Below are 15,889 nucleotides of genomic sequence, written 5' to 3' on the forward strand. Positions count from 1 at the left end.
CCATCTGACTCTAGCTTACCAAAGAAACATCTCTCTCAAAATCCACAATGACCTCCTAATTTGCTAAATACAGTGGTTATTTTTATTTTTCTTACTTGATTTCCCTTCAGCATTCAATTATAGGCTACTGTCCCATTGACACCATCTGTTACCATTCTTGTAGTTTATCTTCTACAGCACCTGCCTTTCAGTCTTCTGTCCTTTGATTGTTGGTGTTCCCAAGGTCTTTATCAACCTTCTCGATGTGTTCTCTGCTTGTGTGAGCTAATGTATTTCCATGACTTCATCTATCACTTGTCTACTGATTAATTCCAAATTTGCACTCCAGCTGAGATTTCTCTCCTGAGCTCCAAACTCAAATATTCAGACATGGCTGGCAATGTGCACTCTGAGAGCCTGTAGGCACCTCAATGCCAATATATCCAAAATTGACTTCCTCTCCTTCCACCCTAATCTATTCCTAATTCACCCATCCTAATGAATGGCATTACCTTCCAATCAAACCTGTCATGCAAACCAGGTTCACCCACTACGTGAACCTCCTTCATATCTGTAATTTTTTCCTCTCCATTCTCCACTGCCATTTCCTTAGATCAGACTCACTTATATTATCGGTGCTCAGGATCACTGCTTTTTCCATTCTCTTAAGCACTCCCATGTTCACAGTCCTTCAATCTTGCCTTCTGGATAAAATTAAAACTCTTCAGCACTACATAAAGGACCCCTTCATCATCTGTCCCGTCACTGCTGCAGTCTAATTTCTCCCACTTCAGGGTCTTACCAGTTTATTCACATTTTCCTCTCTCCCTGTAACATTTCACCACTTCTTTCCCTGGTTAACTTCAAAACTCACTTGTCATTTCCTCTGGGATATTTGTTCTGAGAGCTCTAATTTGCCTAAATTCCCCTTCTGTTTCCATAATATCCAATGCTTACCTCTACCCTAACTCTTGTATTATAATCCTTATTTTAGACTGAATTCCTCAAGAGCAGGACTAGGTTTTTTTCCTTAATGTAATCCTAACACTTAGCACACAATCTGACACCTAGTAAGTGACAGAAAAGTTTTGAATGCATAAACAACATACTTAAAATAGTGAGTTTATATCATATTCCTGAGCCTTATCTTAAAATTTGAGAGTACATCCTTCCAAAAGTTATAGAATTAAAATCACTGTCACTGAAAGGTACAAAACCTTCAGATTTTTTTCAGTTACAATCCACTTGAGTAAATGGGCCCAGCATTTCTGTCTTAAGATCTTGTTCAATAGTTTCTTACAAGTTATGCTTGACCTGATGAAGTATGACAAACCCATCCCCACAATAGTGCTTTGAGTAAAATCAATGACAAAGTTATAAGATAAGAATCTAAGAGTCTTCTTAGGTTCTGCCAAGAATGTCCTTACACTGTGATATTTCCCTGATGTGAAACCTGCTCTTAAGTATCAGAGGAGTATGAGAAGCATGTCTAGTGCAAAAGACTAGCCCAGATCATTATAGAAAATCCCTGCCTGGAAGTTCCTAGAGACAGAATAGTTTTCTAATCTAACTCCTATGTATTCAAGATTGCTCAGTTTGTTAGATATCAGGCCAGTAAACTGGCTTCTAAGTTATATGCTATATGTTACTTGACTAAGTTCTTTCAGGGCAAGGGCTAGGTATGTTTTGTTCAGTTATATATACCCTACCCATTACATTCCTGCACAGAGTAAGCCCTTGATTTGTTGAGCGAAGGAAGGAATGAACAAATGTGTTCTACCATGCTTTTTGGTGTACATGAAGAGCATGTATGGAAAACTTCAGAATTCCTTGGAGAAACAAATATTTACTCAAAAAATAAACTTGTCCTCCATCAAGATGGAGTGAGTAGCTGCAGGGCTTCACCCCCCTACAAAAGCTTTGAACAACCAGCAAGAACTAGCAGAAATAATCTTTCTCAAAACTAGAAAACAATTTTAAAAGATTGCGGTAACAGGGTGAATGTCAAGTTTTTTAAAAGGCATGTTAAAAATGGTAGGATTTCATATTACCCTGGCTGAACTCTCCTTCATCCCCTCACCAGCTTAATCAGTTCCAGAAGGAGCATCATACAGAGAGCACGTAGGTCTGGCCCAGTCTGTCTGGTGGCAGTATCACCAGATACTGGTATCAGTAGAGAATGAACAGAATACTCATTGCAGTGTTGCCATCCCAGAACTCGCCCTGCATGTAAAAGGCAGCTCACAGAGTTCTTCAGAATGTGTGGTGAGAAGGCAGTCAAGTCATGGCTGCCTGGGGTAAGGAGTTGCTAGCTGTAAGATATACAGTGCAGTGCTTAGGACCATGAGGAAACTTTTGTAATGGGGGGGGGGGGGGGGACATTTGAATGGCGGAATTATAGGATCACACTCACAGGCCCAAGACAAGACCCATGCCCAGAAAGCATCAAGGAGCTTCCTATGCTTTGATCTCAAGCTATTCTCTAAACTCATATGGATAAACCCTGAAGGAGAGCACACACACAGATCAATTTGCAAAGACTGGGAAAGGTGTTTTCTTTTTTCCTTTTTTTGTTCCAGACATTCAAGGAAAGCTCTGTCATATCTGTCATAACGTTAGCTGGATTACAAGCTAAGGCACAGATGTTTCAAGGTTTAAATTCCATTGATAACACATTAAAACATGAACGTGTCCAGCTTTCAACAAAAGATTAAAAAACAAAACAGGAAATGATAGCCCAAGCAAAGAAGAAGATTAAAGCATTAGAAATCATTAATGAGGAGGAACAGACCTGGGACACACTAGACAAAGACTTTGTAAAATGGTCCCAATCATGCTCAAACAGCTAAAGGAAAAGATGGACAAAGAACTAAAGGACATCAGGAAAATGAGAGATGAATACAAAGAGAATATCAATAGAGAGATGGAAACTGTGAAAAGGAACCAAACAGGGCTGAAGACCACAGTAACAAAGTTAAAATTTCCTAGGAAATTTCAACAGCTGGTTGAAAGAATCAGTGAATTTGAAGAGAAGACAATTGAAATCATCCAGTCTGAGGAGCAGAAAGAAAAATGAATGAAGAAAATTTAACAGAGCCTGAGGAACCTGTGGGACACCATCAAGTATACCAATGCGGAAGGAGAAGAAAGAGTGAAAGGGACAACAAGAATAATCAAAGATGAGAAGCGGACTTGGCCCAATGGATAGGGCATCCGCCTACCACATGGGAGGTCTGCGGTTCAAACCCCGGGCCTCCTTGACCCATGTGGAGCTGGCCCATGCACAGTGCTGATGCGCCCAAGGAGTGCCCGGCCACGCAGGGGTGTCCGCCGCATAGAGGAGCCCCACGCACATGGAGTGCACCTGTAAGGAGAGTGATCCAGCATTAAAGAAAGTGCAGCCTGCCCAGGAATGGCACGCACCACATGGAGAGCTGACACAAGATGATGCAACAAAAAGAAACACAGATTCCCGGTGCCGCTGATAAGGATAGAAGTGGTCACAGAAGAACACACAGCAAATAGACACAGAGAGCAGACAACTGGGCCCGGGGGAGGGAGGGGGGAGGGAGGGAAAATAAATAAATAATAAATCTTAAAAAAAGAATTCAAAGAAATAATGGCTGAAAACTTCCCCAAATTTAACAAATGACACAAATATACACATTCAAGATGCTCAACAAACTTCAAACAGGATAAACAGAAATATACCTGTGCTGTGGCATATTATATTTAAACTATCGAAGGCCAAAGATAAAAAGAGAATGCTGAAAGTCGCAAGAGAGAAGACACATGTCATATACAAGGGAGCTTCAATAAGATTAAGTGCTGATTTCTCATAAAAAGCCATGTGTAACCTGATTTTGAGGTTCTTGAGTACGCTGCAGAAATGAATTTCAAGAGCACATTGGGTTAGTTAGGCCAGTAATTTATTAAGGCAGGGAGGGAAGAGAAATGGGAGAAAATAACAGATCATGGGTCCCAAGTAGAGAGGAAGTTGCTGAAAAGTGATAAAGAGGGCTGATTTACAGACTACAGTTTCCCACTATAGATTATAAATGCCCAGGTTTTACGTGTGTGGCCATCATGGGAGGGGGAAAATGGCAAGAGTAGGGTGCAGAGGGCAGGAACAGGCACAAGGACTGGCTCTGGAACAGGCACCAGGACAGGGTGAAGGCAAGAGGTAAAAAGCCTTTGTGCTTGCTTTTTAAGCCGTTAATTACTCTGGCCCTTTGCTAGTGAGACGGGAGGAGTCCCAGCTGTTTGCTGTTTTGATTGATTACCCCACCAATCAATTCCCCAGGAGGGCCCAATGATAATGCTCCTGGAGAATATCCAGGGCTTCTCCTAGTTTCCAGAGGAAATCTCATCCCAAATAGCAGAATCTTGTGTGGGGGTGGGGTGGGGCGGGGGGTGGGTGGGGGTGGTTCCAGCAGCCATCCTGGGGTATCAATGTCCACTTGGACCCATCTGTTGATTCTCTATCTAGCCTGTTTCACTTGGAGTCAATGGGATGACATATTTAAAGTGCGAAAAGCAAAGAATTGCCAACCAAGAATGCCATATCCAGCAAAACAGTCTTTCAAAAATGAGGGAGAGATAAACAAAAGCTGAGAGAGTTCATTGCTACTAGACCAGCTGTACAAGAGATGCTAAAGCAGCAGCGGACTTGGCCCAGTGGTTAGGGCATCCGTCTACAACATGGGAGGTCCATGGTTCAAACCCTGGGCCTCCTTGATCCATGTGGAGCTGGCCCATGCGCAGTGCTGATGTGTGCAAGGAGTGCCCTGCCATGCAGGGGTGTCCCCGCATAGGGGAGCCCCACGCACAAGGAGTGCGCCCGGTAAGGAGAGCCGTCCAGCGGGAAAGAAAGTGTGGCCTGCCCAGGAATTACTCCGCCCACATGGAGAGCTGACACAACAAGATTACGCAACAAAAAGAAACACAGATTCCCATGCCACTGACAATAACAGAAGCGGACAAAGAAGATACAGCAAATAGACACAGAGAACAGACAATCAGGGTGGGGTGGGGTGGGGTAGAGAAATAAATCTTTAAAAAAAAAAAGATGCTAAAGAGAGTTTTGCTGGTTGAAATGAAAGAATAGACAATAGATTGAGACCACATGAAGAAATAAAGATCTCCAGTAAAGATAATTGCATGGGTAAATATAAATGCCAGTACTCTAGTATTTAGGGTTTGTAACTCCACTTTTTACTTCCTATGGGAGCTGAAAGGCAAATGCAAAAAATGTGATGATAAATCAGTGGTTTTGAACTCAATGTATAGAAACAATCTGTGACAAGAACTACATGAAAGTGGGCAGTCAGAGGATTTACAAACATAATTGGTGTATCCTATTGAAGTTAAGTTGTAATCAAAGCAAACAAGATCATTATAGATTTAGGATGTTAAATTTTAGCCCTATGGTACTACAAATAAACTACTGGAGAATATGCTAGCTCATAGAGACAGAAAGTAGAGTGCAGGTTGTCAGGGGAATGGGGCAGGGGGAGTGGGGAGTTAATGCATAATGGGTGCAGGGTTTCTGCTGGGGAGATGGGGATGTTTTACTAATGGAACGGGGTGAGGTACCTCAACGTTGTGCATGTGATTAATCCCACAGAATGGTATGCCTGGGAGCGTTAAAATGGAAAAGTTGTGTTCCCACAGTAAAATAAACAAGACAGAGCAACAATAGAGCCAATGATAATTAAATGCAATAAGTATTAATAGGATGCCTAAACATATCTCCTAATAGCCTTCTTCTTTCTCAAATGTGGCCTCTTTCTAAGACAAAACTCAGCATGTAATTGCATTACTTCCCCACAGGCTGGGACCTTGACCAAAAGGGAGAAAGATTAAAGACAAATAAGTTTATATGGCTAAGAGACTTTAAACTGAGTCGGGAGGTGATTGCAGAAGTTATGCTTACGTACATCTCCACAGAAACTCATTGACTACCAAAGTCAATATTACCCCAAATAGTTGGGCCTCTGAAGGCTCTGAAGACATCCAGATACTATAGGCAGGGCAGATAGCTCAGGGGTTTGGCACCCTGCCAGTGGGCTCTACTTTGGAATTTATGCTCCCCAGTGTGATAGAGATGGACTCAGTTATGTTTTCCCTACACATGGTTCTGCTGCTCTTCTATATGAACCTATAGCTAGTTTTATGTCCAAGAGACTTAAATCTTTGGGCTGTTCATGATCTCAATAGACTTGAAACACCCACACTCCAGTTCATTGGACTCACCCAGGGCAACTAACAAAGAGACCATGACTGACAACCATCTCAAAGAACAGAGAGAGTCTGCAACTGCAAGCAAGATAGTCCCATCCATCTGCCCCATGGGACCTAAGCCCCCTCTCAATTAGAGTTGGAGAGGGCATAACTATCACAGAATCCTCAGGATTGGGGAATGGACAATGGACTAGAATAGACTTAGAGTTGTTCTAGTGATCCTAGCAATGGAAGAATTTTTATCACAGATGTGGAGGCAGCAGCCACTGAAGGTTCTGAGGGGAGGGAGAGGGAAAAATAGGGGTAATTTGGGGGTATTTTCAGGATTTTGGAGTTATCCTGAATGATACTGCAATGATATATACAGGCCATTGTATATCTTGTAATAACCTGCAAAAATGTGTGGGAGAGAATGTAAACTACAATGTAAACCATAGTCATCGCTTAGTGGCAATGCTCCAAGATGTGTTCATCAATTGTGACTAATGTACGACACTAACGAAGGAAGTTGTTGATGCAGGAAAATGTGGGAGGGCTAGGGAGCGGGGCATATGGGAATCTTCTATATTTTTTGTGTAACATTTATGTAATCTAATATCTTTTTTTAAATTAAAAAGTATATTAAAAAAGTAAATGCAGTATGTGATCATAGATGGGATCTAACAAGGGAGGAGAAAAGGCTCAAGAGGATTTTTTAGGACATATGAAAAAATTGGATTATAGATTATAATAAGTTTTATATCAATATAAAATTTCTTTAATTTGACATGTGCACTTAAGGTGGCTACATGGGTGAATACCCTTGTTCTTAGGAAATGTACATGGCAGTAATAAGTGTTCAAAAAGCATGATGTATACAAATTTCACTCAAAAAGTGTTCAGAAAATGAAGTGATAGATTGACGGATGGATAGATAGAATGATAAGGCTAAAGCAGCAAAATGTTGTAATTGGTAGATCTGGGTATTTGGAGGGGACACGCTGGAGGTCTCTACATGGTGTTTGTATTATTTTTGTACGTGTCTTTGATACTGGAAAGTACTTCAAAATAAAACATTTTTGAAAGAATAAACTTTATAAAGACAAAGGCAGAAAAAAATGTTGGGATGTCAGAAATAAATCTGTGTTAGGTAGCTGGATCTGTTGTCACTATTTCAGAGGATGATGGAAACGTACATTCTGAAATGTTGACATGTGGCTTAAGAGACAGCAGGACATGATACTGAAGAGTGTGAAGTCTGGAGCTGGTCAGCCTGGTTCAGTCCTGCCCCATCTCTTACTAGCTGAGTGGCCTTGAGCAAGTTATTTAACCCATGGTAGGACTCAGTTTCCTCATTCACAAAATGGAGATGATAATACCCTGTGGGTTTGTGAGACATATAATGTGAATACACAACATGCATAGCCTATTTCTGCCATTACTTTCTGTCTTTCTACATGTCAGTTTTGCTTTTTCAGTAAATCTTTCTCTCTGTGGCTTTTTTCCCTCCCTCCCCTATGTGCCTTTTTTTTCGTTCTCACTGCTTTTCTTATTCTTTCTTTACTCTCTCTCTTTCTGCCTGTCTGAATTTCTCACTAATATTCTCATATGTCTCCCTCATTGATTTAAATAATCATTGACAGCTATTAGTAAACTTACAAACAAGAAAGCTAATAACATTAAAATCTTAATTTTTTCTTTCCAAATTTGCAATCTCTGCCATATCTGTACATAATTTATTTAACATTTCAAAATCAGTATATATACATTCATGTGACTTTAGCTTTGATTTTCTTTACTTAATATAACTTTATGCATATGTCATGGATCACTATAGACCATTGATTTTTAATTTCCTAATGCTGGTATCATATAACACAATTTATGCCACGTTCCTCTCTTGTTGGCACACATTGATTCTTTCTAATTAACCCTATTTTAAAATCTTTCCTTCCTTTATGCCACTTTCCCTTGCCCTCTCTGCTGTAAAAGATATATATAAACATATAAATGCATCATTATATAAATATATAAAGTTTGCTGCATTTGTTGTCTGGATCGGGAGCCTTGTAAAAAAGGAAAACCCAGGCATGGCTGCCCTCCTGAGAATCTCTCTTCTCCATCAAGCTGATCAGATGGTAATCATAAACTGTACTACACCTGGATGATTTTGCCAACTCTAAACATTCGTAAACACCCACACAACTACACCAGGCAATAAAGAGGTGGGGTTAGTCTGTACAATACAAATACTTGCTTTGATTTGAGCTTCATTGTCCTAGAGCTTCTTGTATCATCTGTTCAGTACATAACAAGTGTGAGGAGATAAAAATGAGAATCTGTGAGGGTTACCAATTTCCTGCTGTGGCAGTTGGCTTTTAAATTTTTGAAGAAGCCCTTGCATAGATTGAGCATTTTAAAGTTCTGCCACAAGTGTGGTTTCATTTTCCATAATGTCTGTAGGTTTGGTTTATATTCTCATTTGGTTTATAGTGCCGACTAGAAAGCTTTGATAAAATAATTACTGTGTGACTGGCGCCACAATAAGCACTGTTGGACTACAAAAGTCCTAAGACATAGTTCTCAACCCTGAGAAGTTACTAACGTGACTGGCAAAATGAGAAACCAAAACCATAAGTGCTGAGGAACATAATAATAATCGTGAGTTTTGATAATAAAGATATGTAGTAGCATAGAATTTTTGACTGTTGGTAAACAATTGCTAAGCCTTGGGCTTCCTTCTCAGCCTTAAAGAAAATTTGGACTACTTTGTCCATATCCTAGAATATTGAAATATATTATCGCAAGTTTGTATGGATTCATTCTAGGGAATTTTGAAGACTCCATTATAAACTGACACTTTTTGGAAAACAAAACAAGTTTGAAATAGTAAACACCCTTCACGGCTTTCAAATGGCTAAACTCAGACATCAGCTCTATTACTGCTTCTCAGAGGCGCCGACTAATGGTTAAAGCCAGTGAAAAAAATAAGAATGGGAAAAATATTTGCCTAGGGCTCCCTTTCTCTACCTCCCCACCTGGTTAATTTGTTGCTTCCTCCCATCTTCCATGCATCTGATTCTGATCAAACTTATCTCAAATTAAAGGATTTAACTGCTCTTTGAGGTAGGGAACAAAGCTGGTAGTTTACCAAAGAGTTAAATATCACCTGAAAGAAGATTTAGGAATAAATTCCATCTGTATTCTTAGGGATACACGTTTTCTGAAAGAAATAAAGGGGGCCTTCAAGAATTAATAAGCATGATTTTTGTTATGACTCTTCACCCTTTGTACAATGCTTCCCTTACTAGAAATGATAAGGGACCTTCATTGGCTTTTTGCCTTACTAAAGAAGTAGTTAGAAATTTCCCAGAGTTTACTAGGAGTGGTAGGTTTATTCTTAGTTGCTTGAAAAATTCCAGGGTAAGATAACATGCACTGTTGGACATTCTGGGAGCTCTGTCTTATTTAGCTTTGAGCCAGAGGCTTTGTTTTTGTTTTTGTACCCGGTACCAAGAACCAGAGATTGAATCCCGAACCTTCTATATGGGAAATAGGTGCCCAACCGCTGAGCCACATAGACTCCCCCGTGTTGCTTTTTCCATTTGTTTGCTTGTTGCTTGTTTTTGTTCTTTTTTTAGAAGGCACTGGAAACTGAACCCAGGACCTCCCATGTGGGAAGCAGTGGCTCAACTACTTTAGCCACATCAGATTCCTGAGTCACAGGTTTTTGAACCTTGCTCCACAGAACTCAGGAGTTTCACATTTTATTTGTTCTACCTTTTTGTTTGTGAGATTGGTAGTTATATATATATCCTTGATTTTTAATAATATTCAGGGATTGCAGGAGTATATTCTTATGAAGATTTTTGAATTGATTGATGCATTTTACAGGCACCTCCTGTATACAAGGCATAATTCTAGGCACTAAGGATACATCAATGAACAGAGCAAACAAAATTTCCTGCCCTCATACAGCTCACGTTCTATTGGAAAGAGGAAAACAAACATAATAAACAAGTAAATTACATAGTATGTTAGAAAGTGTTAAGTACTATGAACAAAAATAAGGCAGATCAGGAATACTAGTAGAGGGGATAGTAATTTTGAATTGGGAAGTCAGAGTAGGCCTCACTGAGAAGTTAAGATTTGAGGCACAACTTGAAGGAAGAGAAGGAACAAACCATGTGGATAAACAGAGACAAAGAAAGCCAGTGCAAAGGCCCTGAGGTGGGTCAATACATGGATATTTGAGGCATAGCAAGGAGATAGGTCTGACTGCAATGAGTAAAGAAAGAATAGTAGAAGGTAAGATCAGAGAAGGGGGTGGTGTCTTAGTTTTCCTTGGCTGCTTAAGCAAATACCATGCAATAGGTTGGCTTAAACGATGGGATTTTATTGGTTCATGGCTTGAGGCTAGGAGCATTCTAAAAGTGAGGTTCCAGTAAGGCTATGCTTCTTTCTCAAACTGCCATTCTGAGGCTGGCTACCAGTGATCCTTGCCACTGACCTTGGCCAGAGAGCCTGGTGTCTGGCTTCTGGTTGCTGACTCTGCGCTTTTCTCTCTCTCTCTCTGAATTTCATTCTGCTTATAAAGGACTCCAGTAATAGGGTGAAGACCCATCTTGACTTAGGTAGGTAGGACTCACCTTAGCTGAAGCAGCCTCATGAACAGCTCCTGTTTCCAATGGCTTCACGCCCACAGAATGGGTTAAGTTTAAGAACATGCTTTTCTGGGGTACATACAGCTCCAAACCCCCACAGGGGGAATCGCACTGTGAAGGCTTTTACTCCAAGAGAAATAAGGAAATATGTGAATATTAATACAGACTGTGAAGTACTTAAACAATAGAGATGTATATTTTCAACGAGCATCCCTACCTCCCAATCTCATACCATTTCCCAAAAACAGTGGCCAGTTTGAGTCATAGCTTTCCAGAGGATTTTTTTTTTTAAATTTTTATGTGATTATATACATAGATAGGTACATGTAGAAATGCATAGTTTGGTCTGTTTCTTCAAACACAAATAAAAATATATGCTCTGTGTTAATTAGCAACTTGCTATTTACACTTACTATGCCTTGAAAATCTGTCTCTGTCAACAGACTACATACATTTCTATTTCGTTCGTTGACCTGCTGCATAATATTCCATGCAAGTGCTGTGCTTGATTTAACCATACTCCTATTGGTAGGATTTAGGTTCTAGTTCCTTTCTCCCTTCCTTCTTAGGAAGGATTCATCTAACATTTATTATATTGGAATAAATGCAACTCATAAGAGCTCTGAGCTTTGCTAATAGTTTACTGTGTCTCTTTGGCCAACTCGGACCCAATGCCCACCATCTGCTTCATTCCAAGCTGGGCTTTCTCTTCTCCAACTGCTTGCAGCCTGAACCAACATAGCATCCAGCCAACACTAAATCATGTGTGCTAGTGTTGTCTGCCCAGCCTCCATCTCAGCTCCTGGAAGACAAGGGACCACATCTTATACTCCCTTTCCCTCCCTGACAGTGTCTAGCTGATCCTTAGAATAATGGTCAGTTAGTTTTCTACATTTATATAAAGGCAGTCCTGGGAATTGAACCTGGGACCTTGTGCGTGCAAAGCAGCACTCAACAACTGAGCTATACCCGCTAACCCCAGAATATTTTTAAAAACTTTTTATTTTATTTTTAAAGAAGCTTTAAATTATATGAATTTACATAAAAAATATAGGGGGATTCCCATATACTTCACCCCTTTCCTTTCCCACGCTTTTCCCCATTAACAGAATCTCTCACTAGTGTGGTACATTTGTTACAATTGATGAATACATATTGAAGTATTGCTACTAACCATGGTCGACAGTTTACATTATGGTTTAAAATTTGCACCACACAATTTTATAGGCTTTTATAAAATGTGTAATGGCCTGTATCCGTCATTGCAATGTCACGCAGAACAATTCCAATGTTCCAAAAATGCCCCTTGTTATACCTCTTCTTCCCTCTCCCTCCTCTCAGAACCTCTGGTGGCCACTGTCCTTAGATCATTGTTACAAGTTCTTCCATTACTAGAATAATAGTAAATCTACTTTAGTCCATAGTTGCATTCCCACTTAATGTTTGTTCATTCCTCAATCATGAGGATTTGGGGATGCTGATACCCACTCTGCTTCTGACTGAGAGGGGGCTTCGATCCCAAGGGGCAGGTGGATGGAACTGTCTTGCGTGCAGTCTCTGCTTTCTGAGATGGGTGTTGTCCATCATCATCCTTTTATTAGTTGTCCTGGGTGAGTCCAATGAACTGGAGATAGGTATTGGCTGCAAGTCTGCTGAGATTCAGGGCTCAATCGGCATAGGAACAGACTGAAGATTTAAGTTTCTAGGATGTATATTTAACAAGTACAGTGCTAACTATAGGTTCGAATAAAAGGGTCATAAGAGTCATGTGTAGGAAAAGTATAAATGAGTCTAACTTCGTTACACTGGGGGATAGGTTATCTATTCCAAGGTAAGGCCCACTGACAGGGTGCCCAATTCCTAGGATTGTCTGTCCTGCCTTTAGTGTCTAGATGTCTCTAGAGCTAAGTTTATTTATATATATATATATTTCAATTATACTTAAATGTATATTTGGTGGGAAACAGATGTGGCTCAAGTAGTGGAATGCCTGCCTCCCACATGGGAGGTCCCAAGGTTGTTTCCCAGTGACTCCTAAAGAAAACAAACAAACATCAAGCAAACAATGAGCAGACAAGGAGCAAATGAACAAAACAAAAGAGCAGGGAGCGGATGTGGCTCAAGCAGTTGAGCACCTGCCACCCGGCAGGGGAGGTCCTGGGTTTGGTTCCTGGTGCTTCCTAAAGAGAAAAAAAAAATAGACAATGAGCAAAAAATAAACAATAAGCAGACAATAAAACAAACAAACAAACACACAAATAATGAATAAAACAAATGAGGGTGCCAACTCAGGGGAGCTGAGCGCCAGCTTCCCACATATGAGGTCCTGGTCCTGGTACCTCAGGAAAAAAAGTGTATTTGGAGGAGTGGATATGGCTCGAATGGTTGGGCACCTGGTTCCCGCATGGGAGGCCCTGGGTTTGGTTCCTGAACAAACAAAAACAATAAGCAAAACAAATTTTGTTTCCCACTCTGCCTGAACTTCTTTAAAAGGTATCATTGATTAGGAAGTTTGTAATTTTACCCTGGTCTGTGTCCCATTCCCCTGCCCTCACTGCAGACTTTGCTTATGTACAAACAATTGCACAACTATCCTAGTATAATTCACACATGCTTTGCTCTAGTAAATACCTGGCAGCAGTTAATAAGAATAAGAGGGGCGTGGACGTGGCTCAAGCTGTTGAGTGCCTGTTTCCCACATGAGAGGCCCTGGGTTAGGTTCCCCAACAAACAACAAGCAAAACAAAAGATAAAACCAACTCAGGGGAGCTGTTGTGGCTCAGTGGTTGAGTGCTGGCTTCCCATATTTGAGATCCGGGGTTCATTCCCTGGCCCTCGGTACCTAAAAAAAAAAAGAACAAATGAGGATATATGTACTCTCTTGACAAAGAAAAATCTCCAAGACACGTTAAATGTAAAAAGCAAGTTGCTAATTAACACAGAGGATATACACTCTTTGATTTGTTAAAAATATACACACAAAAAAACTGTTTCTCTATGTACCTATTTATGCATATAACCACATAGGAAAACCTCTGGAATAGTTAATTGCACAATAACTAGCAAAATAATCACACAGGGCAACAATACTATCATATAAATAGTTTTTGCACCCATTTATATTTATCTTAAAGAATAGGATGAGATTAGAATACTCACTGGAACTTGGTGGGTGCCAGTAAATACTAGCTCTTCTTCTCCCTTTGAAAGGTAAGAATGAGACATGAATTCAAAAGGTAGAGCAGAACGATGTTTTCTTTCTGGCTGAATAATCATCTCATGCATATTTCAAATGTGTGACGATTCGTGTTTTGTGATTAAAATGCATATCTATTTTTAATGACTTATCTATGTCGTTCTTGGCATTCTGTAATTTCTCTTCAAAGGTACTTAAAGTGCAATTAGTACCATAAAGGAAGAGCCCCTCCTCCCAGTTAAAAAGTGAGCCTCACATTAAAAACCCGGGAAACCACTATCTAAAACATCTCTCTACTTCCTCTACAATAGCAAATATTTTCAAGGTATGGGTGCAATTTTTTAACATCTTCACGATTTTTAAAACTTTCATTTTAGTATTTATTGAATGCCTAAACTCTGCTAGGTACTCACAACAGAGAGAAGAATAAGAATTGAGACTTAAAGAGATTTTAGACCATGGCAAGTTTAGTAATCAGTATTTCATTATCTCTTGAAAGAAAGTATCATGATGAGTTTTTTAGGAAGCCATTATTATCACTATTTCATAGTTGGAAAGGCTTGAGTTAAACTTGTCAGGGCTGGTAAAGATTAGAGCCAAAAAAAAAACACTTAAAAAAAAATAATGGACCCAGAAGCTATTAATAAATGTCGTCCTTTGCTTGGCATCTATCATGTTTTCAGAACATGAAATGCCTATTTAATACAGTTCTAATATCCTATACTTCTGCTTTAGGAAAGGAGAAGATTGGAGAGGTAGCATATTCCAAACACAACTTCTCTATTCTCTTTAAATCTCTGGTGGGCCTTTGCAGTGAAATCTAACTGTGGTTGCTTTGGTTTTGTTCTCTTTTTTTTCCAAAACTGTGTCATCTTCCTGCTTGTACTTTTTTGCTAGAAGGCAGGGCCTGCGATAGGAGACCACCAGTTACGTCAGAGCTAGCAAGACACAGGAAGTTTATACAGAGCCAAACCATTTGCTAGAATTTGTTTTGACCTTTCTGTTTCCTGAATAAAGTGCCGTTAGAGCAGAAGAAGAAGAATCATCAGGATTCTCTTGCTCAAAGAGAAAGATACAAAAATATCTCTCAGACACGTGGATTTCCTCCTTTTTCCATCCTCTTGCCAGGAACTCCAAAAAAGGATCCCAAGCTGTTTGGAGGCACTAGACTGTCTGTTTGAATCCCAGAGGTCGAGAAAGAAATGTGGGTTATAACCAACTAACCTAAGAAAAAGAAGAACTCAAAGAGATAAGAGAGTTGTTAATTTCATCCTGAATATTTACACTGGACTAGTTTACTTGGAAAGCCTAAACTCCTTCTGATAGCAACACGAGCTTGCCCTGAGGCTGGAAAGTTTTCCTCTCTGATCCTTTCTCCTCTCCTCTGAGAGCTGGCAGGAAGGGAGGCTCCTTGATAGGTATTTGCCTAATAGGAATAGATCTTGGTTGACATCTCTCTACGATCACTAAGTGTAGAAATCTTCTCAAGGTCATCACTGCCTTCTGGAGCAAAACCTGTGCTTGCTTTTCCTTCAACATCACACTTCACAATTGAGGTGAGTTGTTAATTTATTTTTGTATGTTTATTTCTCACCTGTTCACACTGAGTAACAAATCACCTCTTGATTCTTTTTTGTTATGTGCTTTTAACAGTGAATGTGTCCCTTATACCAGTACTTCTTAAACTTCCATGTATGAATCACCTGGAGATCTGTTGAAAACAGGCTCTGCAGAATTCAGTAGGTCTCTAGATAGGGCCTGACATCTGTATTTCCAAAAGGCTCCCAAGTGACCTCAGTGTTGCTGGTCTGTGGATCTCAACCTTGAG

At 40.0% G+C, this 15,889-nt stretch overlaps 1 protein-coding gene across 2 annotated transcripts in view; it reads left to right on the forward strand.

The window, feature by feature from the left end:
• Positions 1 to 15,020: 15,020 nt before the first annotated feature.
• Positions 15,021 to 15,889, forward strand: part of ABCG2 (ATP binding cassette subfamily G member 2 (JR blood group)) — a 134,489-nt gene continuing 133,620 nt past the window's right edge. The window contains exon 1 of one of the 2 annotated variants that reach the window (XM_058295671.2): positions 15,021 to 15,617. The gene's annotated coding sequence lies outside the window, so the exon portion shown is untranslated. The remainder of the gene's footprint in view (positions 15,618 to 15,889) is intronic. The other variant, XM_058295678.1, reaches the window with a different exon arrangement.

This window comes from Dasypus novemcinctus, chromosome 1 (assembly GCF_030445035.2).
Source record: "Dasypus novemcinctus isolate mDasNov1 chromosome 1, mDasNov1.1.hap2, whole genome shotgun sequence".
Taxonomy (NCBI): domain Eukaryota; kingdom Metazoa; phylum Chordata; class Mammalia; order Cingulata; family Dasypodidae; genus Dasypus; species Dasypus novemcinctus.